We start from the raw sequence: 11,308 nt of genomic DNA, 5'->3' as shown, positions 1-11,308 counted from the left end.
AGGAGGCCAAGATCTGCCGCTCTCCCTGTCTGCAGTATTTTGCAGGTGCTCACTGCTGCTCTTGGCAGTCCCCATTAATGCCACAATCTCAGTGGGAGGAATTCGGTCTCTCTCTGCTAAGCTCCTGACCTGCATGGCCACTGGCGTCCCATGAGTGACAGGACATCTCAGCATGATCAAAAGGGGCCTCTCACAACACATCTCTTACCTCGTGTGGCTCTCCACCTTGGCTCCAGATGCCCTTTTGGGGTCCTACAACAATACCTACCATTAAAGCTGTTGGAGGTAAAAAAGCCAATGAACAAGGACAGGCCCTTCACTGCCCTGAGGTGGGAGTTTGGAAGGCCAACAGTACTGATGTTTCTATGCCGGGAATGATGTTATTTCATCCCTGTTGGCAAAAGAAGAGGAGCGGCTCAGAGCTAAGAGAGAGGGACCACACCTACCCTGGCTGGACCGAGCCATGAGGCAAAGCCATGGAGAACAGGAAGATTAGCTACGGCTTTGCACGACAGACACAACGCTTGGGGAGTGGCTGGGAAGCCAGAATTGGAAACTGTCCCAGTGTCTGGATCGACAACCCATAACTGCAGTCCCTTCCCACCGGGCCCATCTGCCCTGGTTCTCGGGCCAAGGAGCCCTCTAAGATGCCATGCATGGGGCTCAAACCAGACTGGGGAAAGGCCACAGACAACCAAACTCCCAGGAGAAGATCCAGCAAAATGGAAAGCTGCCTTGAGAAGGAGGCCCTGAAAGGGCCACTGTAGCCCCAAAACTATTACCCAGCAATACTGGGAAATGAATGTCATGTTTCACTCTTAAGGGATCTAAGCAAGAATGAGACAAGCCCTCCTTGCGTTATTTCCTGCTTGTGGCCTCTGTGGCAGGCCAAACTGCTCTCCCTCCCAGCACCTCTAGGCTTCTCCCCTGCTCTTCCTCCCCAGCCTTCCTCTTCCTCCCTCTCCTGCTTGGTTCCTTCCATTTACATCTCTCCCTCCCGGCAAGACCTCAATGGACTCTCCAAATCCCCTCCTTCCACCCAACCACCCACCACCCTCCTCGCTGCTGCTTTCTTGCTGGCAGCCTGACTGTCCCCTGACCAGAAGGATGGGGTGATGCCCCCACTGCCCCCCCCCAGCCCTTGCAGTGCTCAGAGAAGACTACCCTGTCCCCTCCCCTCCGTCTCCTCTCCCGGTTGACCATACAAACCTCCTCCACCTAACACCTCCTCCACGCCGGCAATGGAGCTCCTTGGCGCGGCTGGAGGGAGCGGCTCTTCCCCCTGAAGCCCTGGTGTCCCCGTGACACCAGGGCAGTGTCTTCCACAGGGGGAAAGAGCTGGGGGGCTGCTGCTGGGGCGGACAGGGAGGCGGGTGGCCCTGACTCTCCGTCAGGCAGCACAAGGCGTACCCGCTTCATCGAGCCAGGGCCTGGCTTCTTAGCCCCCGACCGTAGTATCGGTCGCAGCTTCCCCCTGCTGCATCCCTCCCTGTCCACTGGCCGTGGTAAGGTAGGTGGAAGACAGGCCAGAAGATCCACCAGTCTGATGCAGCCCCCGACCGGCTCCTCCAGCCGCGCTCGGTCTTTCTTCCTGGCCGCCTCTGGAAATTAAAGCCGAGAAGAGCAAAATGAACGGGGCGGGCAGGGGATTCTGGGCCTTCCTAGCTCTTCCGGGGGCTCTTCCCCTTGGCACATCCCGTGGTTCTCCCAAAAAGCCACAGTCAGCGGACAGGGGATCCCCACATGGCCTTAACCCTCTCCATGGACCGGCCGTTCACACGGGGGCCTTGTCAACGTCTGCTCCTATCGCTAAGCCTCTCTGGAGCAGCAGGAGGACCTCAGACCGAGGTAAAGCCTCTGAGGGAAGCTGTGCTCTGGTCCCGTTTTCTTGCTCAGGATTCAGGCGCCATGCATTGCGCCCCACCGTCTCCTTGGTTCCTTGCGTGCCGTGTGGGTGAAAGAGGCCTTTGGTGCTTCCCGAGGGGCACTCTGCGCTCTCCCCCTAACTCTCCCTTCTGTTCTGCAGGGTGAACTGCTGGTGCCTTTCCTGGGTGGACCCTCAAGAGGGGATCTCTGCAGACAGGTCTTCTGGGTCCTTGGCTGCTGATAGCCATCTGCTCCAAGCAGGTCAAACTAAGCCAGCCTGTTCCTTGAGGCGGGGGCAGGTGTTCTCCAAAGGTTCACTCCCCAGTGCTGACTTCCAAGGTCAGCAGCCGCAAGGGCTTCCTTGTGTTTCCTGGTGGCTGGAGGCTCTTACCCTTGGTGTTTTCAATTGGGGGAAGGCGGCCAGGTGCTCCATGCCGGGGGGCAGGTGATCCCTGTATGAAGAGGTCTTGCAGCCTTCCAGACATCTCTCACTCTCTCTATTTCACTCTCTCTCTCTCTCTCTGTCACACGCACACAAACACAGAAACTTAGGGTAACCTGCATCACAAGATGCTGAGCCATGCCCATATCCTGCCTGCCACTCTCCGCTCCCTGTGGCTCAAAGGGCCTGCTGCTGTTTCATAGGCCGCTCCCCAGCCCAGCCTCCATTCAGACCACCAAGTACGGCCAGATTCAGCACCCAACCCCCGACAGGTCTCCCGCTTCGTCAACCTGCTTACCCCTTTCTCATAATTAATACATCCACGAAATTCCCTTCCAAAAACCCCATTGGAGGAGGCCCACATCTTTCCCCTCCAATCCCATACTGAATCCTTCGGCAGTGCAGCGGATTCCAACTCAGCCGGCATGAGAGTTTCATCTTAGGCTTTTCTGTAAATCTGCAGAAATGCCTTTCCCCCACTGTTCTAGCCAGCTTACGGTTTCCAGCCCGAGAAGGGCAACGCAGGACCGAATGGCTTTATGCCCAGAATAAGTCTCAGGCTCCTCCCCCTGGCATTTGCTTGGGGCCAACGAAGGTCATGTCTGGAAACATCGAGGTGCTCCCTCTATACCAGGGGTAGTCAAGCTGTGGTCCTCCAGATGTCCATGGGCTACAATTCCCATGATCCCCTGCCAGTGTTTGCTTACAGGGACTCATGGGGATTGTATTCCATGGACATCTGGAGGACCACAGTTTGACTACCCCTGCTCTATACGGCTGTGCCCCCCTCCCCGAAATAGGAAATTAAAAGCCTGTTTATGGATGAAGCTACATATAGTGTTACTAGGGGCAAAGCCCGTTGTATCCAAGAATACAACGGGCACTAGAGCTTGGCAGTGGGAAGAGGAAAGGGAGGAGTTGTCCAGTCTGTAAGGGCATGGGGTTGAATGTGTGTGTTGTGTGGGAGGTTGTGGTGGCATGGTGGCAAATGAGGGCATGGGTGTGGAGATATGGGTGTCAAGAACCTGTGGTGTGGAATGTTCAGTGTGGGAGAGGACTGACCATTGGGAATTGTGGCATAGTGGTCACAGTTGAGCTTTCCAGAGCCATGTCTTCAGATATGTGAAGGGAAAATCAGACTGGAGACTCTTCTTAGGGGAAGATTACATGGCAACCAATTCTCCCCCAATTCTGCGTCATTTCCCTTCTTGTGTGAATTAGGCCACAGACACCGAAATGCCCCTCTGCCCTAATACACATGGGGTAGTCACAGTACACAGCTGTCCACCCTGTTCCTTCTGTCTCCCATGTTTTCACTGTTGGTAAAAAGTTATGTGCCCACTTGCTTCTTTCATGGTTGCTCCTTAGAAGAACGGATTTTTGTACCCTATTGCTTACTACCCAAAGGAGTCTCAAAGCGGTTCACAAACACCTTTTCCATTCGTCTCTCCACAATAGTCAACCTGTGAGGTATGTGGGGTTGTGAGAGGTCTGAGAGAACTGGGAATGGGCTGCAGTGACCCAACAGGTCTCAGGTGTCTCAAAGCATTTTCCAATCATCTTCCCTTCCTCTCACTATTTACAGTTTCAGGCTGTAAGTATTTATTTAGATCTTCCTGCACTTTCCAGACTCACAGGACTGATGCTGGTCTGCCTGTCTGCACCCCAGAATACAAACAGTTGCTGGTAAGGCCTGGCCATAGCCCATAGCCCAGGAGGGACACACCTGCACCACTCCCTCCCAACTGCAGGCAAAAATGGCTCCTTTGAAGGCTGGACTCTGAGGCATTGTACGATTTTGAAGTCCCACCTCCAAACCGCCAGGAATATTTCCAACCCAGGGGTAGCTAATCTCCAGGTGGGGCCTGGAGAGCTCCTGGAATTACAGCTCACCTGCAGAGTATAAAGATCAGCTCCCCAGGCAGAAAGGGCTACTTTGGAGAGGGTTGTGATAGAGAAGAAACATTTAAGGCCTCCCACACAGGTTGTTGTTGAATTGAGACCTACTGCACAGGGTTGTTGTGCAGATGAAACAGGAGACAAAAAACCCAGTTTCATCTGCAGAATAATGCTGTGCAGTGGCCTCAAACCTGCAGAGAGTTGCAAAGAAGAAAGACACGTGGCTTGGCTGTGTCTAACCCCCGGCCAGAGCAGCATTTTAAGTGAGAAGGGGCTTTTCTGTGGCCTCCCTGTCAGGCAACTGTTTGGCAGAAGGGGAAAGTCCCCCCCCCCTCAAAAGGAAGGCCCTCAGGCTCCCCTGCGTTGCTCTTGGAAAGGCCTCCCTCCCCTCAGTCAGGACCTGTCAGAGGCTCCTTCGCAGCATGCCTGAAGGGAGGGGGGGGGAGGGGGAGCACTCTGCAGCCTCCTGCCAGCTCTGTCAGGGCTCTGAGGCAATTTGCAGTTGGACTTGACAGTTAGGACAGCCTTGGGGCGAAAGGGGCTGGCGCAGCCTGTGTTCTCATCTCCCTTTGGCAGCCCTACTGACCTCTTCTCCCTGCGGTGGTCAGGAGCAGACTGGCAGCCATTTCTCCAGATTGCCCCTGGCTGGATGGAATTTTGGTCTGTCCTGGTGAGGGGCCAATCGGAAGGCGCAAAGCGCCTTCCGATTGGCCTCTCTGCTTGCCAGTCCAGGGCCATGGGACCAATTGTTGCCCTTCCTCATCACGGACTGAGCCCACCCCAACACCCCTTACTGTTTTATTAAGAGGGAAAAGATGTCAGTTTCCCAATGCCAGCTTGCTGGGAGGGGAGGGGAGGGGTATAAATCCCTATAGAAATAAGTAAACTCAATAGTTTATATACTTGGATTTATAGTTTCTGCATCTTGGGAGAAAGCGTGGATTTAAGGGGAGAAGGATTGACTTCAGTTGGATGTTATCCAAAGCACCTTTTTTAGGAAAATCTCAGGACTTGCTCAGTTCAGTCCAGCAGCTCATTTAAGAACCAGGGTTTCCTGTCTCTACGAGGACCCATCTAAGGCTCTTGGGTCTTAATATCAGACTGGGAAATGCATCTGAAACCCAGCTGGCTACATAGGACACCCCTTTTAGGCAAAGGACAACTATTGGGTCAAGCTCAGTCTTGCAACTGTATACTTTATCCCCCTTAGAGGCCCTTAAAACGTGGGACCTCCAAATAATCCATAAATGGGTCGTTGAAAAGGAGGCGAGCCATGACATCTACTGTGTTCTAAACTCCAGATTTTGTATATGGTATTCACTTTAATCCCCCTTCAAGGATCGCTGCCTTGTTGTGGCAAGGGGGCTTGCGTAGTTCAGTGAAGCTATGAGCTATGCCGTGCAGGGCCACCCAAGACGGACAGGTCATAGCTGAGAGCTCTGACAAAAGGTGATCCACTGGAGAAGGAAATGGCAAACCACTCCAGTATCTTTGCCATGAAAACTCTATGGACAGTTCCAATAGGCATAACGATATGACGCTGGAAGATGAGCCCCTCAGGTCGGAAGGTGTCCAATATGCTACTGGGGATGAGCAGATGGCTAGTACGAGTAGCGCCAGAATGAATGAAGCGGCTGGGCCAAAGCCAAAAGGACGCTCAGTTGTGGAAGTAACTGGCGGCGAAAAGACAGTCCGATGCTGTAAAGATTTTTATTCCATAGGAACCTGGAACGTCAGATCCATGAATCAAGGCAAGCTGGACGTGGTTAAACAAGAAATGACAAGACTGAACATCGACATTTTAGGAATCAGTGAACTAAAATGGACAGGAATAGGTGAATTTAATTCAGATGACCATCAGGTATACTACTGTGGACAAGAATCTCGCAGAAGAAATGGAGTAGCCTTCATAATCAATAAGAGAGTAGGAAAAGCAGTCTTGGGATACAATCCCCAAAATGACAGAATGATCTCAGTTCGAATCCAAGGCAAACCATTCAACATCACAGTGATCCAGGTCTACGCCCCAACCACTGCTGCTGAAGAGGATGAAGTTGATCAGTTCTATGAAGCCCTACAACACCTTCTAGAAGCAACGCCCAAAAATGATGTGCTTATCATCATGGGGGATTGGAATGCTAAAGTAGGAAGCCAAAAGATAACCGGGATAACAGGCAAGTTTGGCCTTGGAGTACAAAATGAAGCAGGGCACAGGCTGGTAGAATTTTGTCAAGAGAATACAATGGTCATAGCAAACACTCTTTTCCAGCAACCCAAGAGACGACTCTACACATGGACATCACCAGACGGTGAACACAGAAATCAGATTGACTATGTGCTCTGCAGCCAAAGATGGAAAAGTTCTATCCAGTCAATAAAAACAAGACCAGGAGCTGATTGTGGTTCAGATCATGAGCTTCTTGTTGCAAAATTTAGGCTTAAATTGAAGAAAGTAGGGAAAAGCACTAGGCCACTCAGGTATGAACTAAATCATATCCCCGACGAATACACAGTGGAGGTGACAAATAGATTTAAGGAATTAGATCTGATAGACAGAGTGCCTGAAGAACTATGGATGGAGGTTCGCAACATTGTACAAGAGGTAGCAAGTAAAACCATCCCAAAGAAAAAGAAATGCAAGAAATCAAAATGGCTGTCTGAGGAAGCTTTACAAATAGCTAAGGAGAGAAGGGAAGTGAAAGGCAAGGGAGAAAGAGAAAGATACACCCAACTGAATGCAGAATTCCAGAGAAAAGCTAGAAGAGATAAGAATGCCTTCTTAAATGAACAGTGCAAACAAATAGAAGAAAACAATAGAATCGGGAGGACCAGAGATCTTTTCAAGAAAATTGGAGATATGAAGAGAACGTTTCATGCAAAGATGGGTATGATAAGGGACCAAAATGGTAGGGACCTCACAGAAGCAGAAGAGATTAAACAAAGGTGGCAAAATTATACAGAAGAACTATACAAGAGCGAGCTTAACATCCCTGATGACCACAATGGGGTAATTACTGACCTGGAGCCAGACATCCTGGAATGTGAAGTCAAATGGGCCTTAGGAAGTCTGAGTAACAATAAAGCTAGTGGTGGTGACAGCATTCCAGTTGAACTATTCAAAATCTTAAAGGACGATGCAGTAAAAGTGCTACACTCAATATGCCAGCAAATTTGGAAAACTCAACAATGGCCACAGGATTGGAAAAGGTCAGTTTACATTCCAATTCCAAAGAAGGGCAATGCCAAAGAATGTTCAAACTACCGCCCCATTGCACTAATTTCTCATGCTAGCAAAGTTATGCTCAAAATCCTACAAGCTAGGCTCCAGCAATATGTGGACCGAGAACTTCCAGAAGTACAGGCAGGATTTCGAAGAGGCAGAGGAACTAGAGATCAAATTGCCAACATACGCTGGATCATGGAGAAAGCTAGGGAGTACCAGAAGAACGTCTACTTCTGCTTCATTGACTATGCTAAAGCCTTTGATTGTGTGGAACACAACAAATTGTGGCAAGTTCTTAAAGAGATGGGAATACCAGAGCATCTTATTTGTCTCTTGAGAAATTTATATGCAGGTCAAGAAGCAACAGTAAGAACTGAACATGGAATCACTGACTGGTTCAAAATTGAGAAAGGAGTTCGGCAAGGCTGTATACTGTCGCCTTGCCTATTTAACTTGTATGCAGAGCACATCATGAGAAATGCGGGATTAGAGGAGTCACAAATTGGGATCAAAATTGCAGGGAGAAATATCAACAACCTCAGATATGCAGATGATACCACTCTAATGGCAGAAAGTGAAGAGGAACTAAAGAGCCTGTTGATGCGGGTGAAGGAGGAGAGTGCAAAAGTTGGCTTGAAACTCAACATCAAGAAAACAAAGATCATGGCATCCGGCCCTCTCAATTCCTGGCAAATAGAAGGGGAAGAAATGGAGATAGTGACAGATTTTATTTTCCTGGGCTCCAAGATCACTGCAGGTGGGGACTGCAGCAAAGAAATTAAAAGACGCTTGCTCCTGGTGAGGAAAGCTATGGCAAATCTAGACAGCATCCTAAAAAGCAGAGACATCACCTTGCCAACAAAAGTGCGTTTAGTCAAGGCTATGGTCTTCCCAGTTGCAATGTATAGCTGCAAAAGTTGGACCATAAGGAAGGCTGAGCGTCAAAGAATTGAGGCTTTTGAACTCTGGTGCTGGAGAAGACTCTTGCGAGTCCCTTGGACTGCAAGGCGAACAAACCGGTCAGTCCTAGAGGAGATCAGCCCTGACTGCTCTTTAGAAGGCCAGATCCTGAAGATGAAACTCAAATATTTTGGCCACCTCATGAGAAGGAAGGACTCCCTGGAGAAGAGCCTAATGCTGGGAGCGATCGAGGGCAAAAGAAGAAGGGGACGACAGAGAATGAGGTGGCTGGATGGAGTCACTGAAGCAGTAGGTGCAAACTTAAATGGACTCCAGGGAATGGTAGAGGACAGGAAGGCCTGGAGGATCATTGTCCATGGGGTCGCGATTGGTCGGACACGACTTCGCACATAACAACAACAATTCACTTTAATACAGTCAAAACTCAAAAGCACCTAGGAGATCTCTTTGATCCCCTTAAGGAGAGCATTTACGATTGCCTCTTTTCAAACAATGCCCTCCACCTATTTACATTTACAGGATGGATATAATAAAGATCCCCTCAGATGACAGTCTCTGTCCTTGTGCTTCCTATCACATCAGAGATTGAACACATTACCTCTTTCACAGCCCACTGGGTGATCCTACCTACACTGGGTTATAAAAGGCCATCCTGCACTCTATCAGAACAGTAAAGATTGTATTAGTGTCTTACTGGCAAAAACAAATTCATATATAACAATTAAAGTCGCCTTCTTTATGTTGTTACTGAAAAAAGTAAAGGAATCGTTTTGTACATGTCAATCTGTAAAGCAGAAATCCTTGTATTTATTATAATTGACCTAATTCTGTATTTTATCATGGTCTTAGCTTATTTATTGTATGATGTTATTTATAATTTGAGGTATATACTGCCACTCCCTGCAAGCTGGCTCATGGCGGTTCACAACAGACATATAAAAACATCTGTAGATAGATAGATAGATATCAGAATCTTCCATCAGTACATGTTTGTGTTTAATAATGGATCTCTATTTCTAGCCCATCCCCCAGGAAAGTTCAGATCATACAGCAACTCTAATTCCCAGAGATCTCCAGGCCCCACCTGGAGGTTAGCAACCCCTGGGGTAGGAATATTCCTGGAGGTTTGGAGCTGGGGCCTCAAGATGGCGCAAAGCCTCCCAGTCTCCCCTCCACAGCAGCCCTTTTCCCCCGCAGAGCTGATCTTATGCTCTGGAGGTGAGCACTTTGAGATGACATGCATGTTTGCGTGTGTGGAAATCCCCCTGGCAGGACATACACCAGGCCATAGTTTAGCAGCTGCAGGCTGAGTGCTTTTCCCCACCCTCTCTGCATCTAGGGGGGATCACACTCAGCTGCACCTGTTTTCTCCATGGGGACGGCTGCCTGGAGACCAGTTGTAATTCCTGAGGATCTCCCGCCTCCCCATGAGGTTAAAAAAAAAAACATCTGTGGATCCCACAAAGTGAAAACCAAGAAACACATTCACAATTGGCATTACTGAAAATAGACTTTATTGCACAGCCAATGATTGACTCTTTTTCTCGGCTCCCCTGGACGTTGGCAACCCAGCTGGCTGCATACGGAGAAGGCATCAAATCCAGCTCCTGAGATTGGAGTCTGCCGCTCTTTAAGCACCACACCACACTGGGCCTTCAGATCGAGAGGGAAGCAGGGCCAGGAGGGTGTCAGAACCATGATTGATGCTCTTGCCGTGTGGCCAGCACCCACGAAGGCCACAATCCAGGTGTGCATCCCAGCGCCTGGCGCATTCCTGGTTGCACCGGGCTTTGCCTCTAGTGCCAGTATAACACCTGGTTGGCTCCCTGAGCACATTCACCCCCCCCCCCTTGAGGATTGCAGGAGAGATCAGTCTTTTGAACCAACAAATCCCGCCAGGCCAATTCATCATCATTTGTGGAAACAGATGCAAAGATCGTATTTATTATCTATGGACAATGTGCAAATAGGACATCCTAGAACAGGGCAGAGTCTGAGCAACGTGATCTTTTCCAGGAAGATTTGCATCTTAACCGAGCCGCACTTGGAAATAGCTCCTCCCTCCCTGTTTTTTTCCTGTTAATAAAAGGAAGGCCCCAAAGTTGCACAGTATGCAGGTGATGGAAACCGTGAGTCTCGCAGCAGAAGAAACGCTCCTTTTTGTGCTCAGAAAGATGGCCACCTTGTCGTTAATAGCTGGCTTTGTGCTTCTCGTGATGGAAACCCTCGTTGGGACGGTGGCAAATGGATTAATTGTCCTCGTCTGCTGCACTGACTGGTTCAGAAGCAGGAAGCTCTCCCGGATTGACCTGATCCTGGTCTGTCTCGCCTCATCCAGACTCCTGTGGCAGGCAGTGGTAATCCTGCATGTGACCATGTTTTACTTTTTTTTGCACACCTATATATTGGGAAAGGTGTCTTCAATGCTGATGATCATGTGGTTCTTTACAGACAACGTCAATCTTTGGTTTGCTGCCTGTCTCAGCGTTTGGTACTTAATTAGGATCGCCATCTTCTCCCACCCGCTTTTCCTCCAAGTGAAGCAAAGTTTCTCTCGGCTGGTCCCTTGGCTGCTTCTCAGCACGGTGGTTTCCTCTCCGGTTATGGTTGTTATCGTCTTCACACGTGGCTCAGGCACCTGTGATCCCCTCAAAGCACTTTTAAACAGTAGCCGTGATTCAGAAGTGAAAAAGATTTGCTCTTTTACAGACCTTGTATTTTCAGGGATTGTCTCAAATGTGCTCCCTTCTGTGGTATGTTTGTCCTCCACCATCTTGTTGATCATCTCTCTGTGGAAGCACACGAGACATTTGCAACACGATGGAATTGCCGTCCGGGATCTCAACAGCAGCGCTCATCTAAGGGCCATCCAAGCTCTGGCTTCCTTTGCTGTTTTGTATCTCTTCAGTTTTGTAGCCAGGATTTTACAGTTAATGCTCTCTTGGGAAAGCAATGAT

The 11,308-nt window shown here is 49.5% G+C and overlaps 1 long non-coding RNA gene across 1 annotated transcript; it reads right to left on the bottom strand.

The window, feature by feature from the left end:
• Positions 1-329: 329 nt before the first annotated feature.
• LOC143841876 (uncharacterized) lies at positions 330-2,352 on the bottom strand. Its single transcript, XR_013232919.1, has 3 exons — positions 2,258-2,352; positions 1,210-1,601; positions 330-391 (listed from the first exon to the last, which is right to left on the bottom strand). It is a non-coding gene; the product is annotated as an uncharacterized LOC143841876 (long non-coding RNA).
• Between the last annotated feature and the right edge of the window lie 8,956 nt (positions 2,353-11,308).

Source organism: Paroedura picta, chromosome 7, assembly GCF_049243985.1.
Source record: "Paroedura picta isolate Pp20150507F chromosome 7, Ppicta_v3.0, whole genome shotgun sequence".
NCBI lineage: Eukaryota > Metazoa > Chordata > Lepidosauria > Squamata > Gekkonidae > Paroedura > Paroedura picta.
The sequence above is the reverse complement of the archived record's forward strand: the minus strand, read 5'-3'. Positions and strand labels throughout refer to the sequence as shown.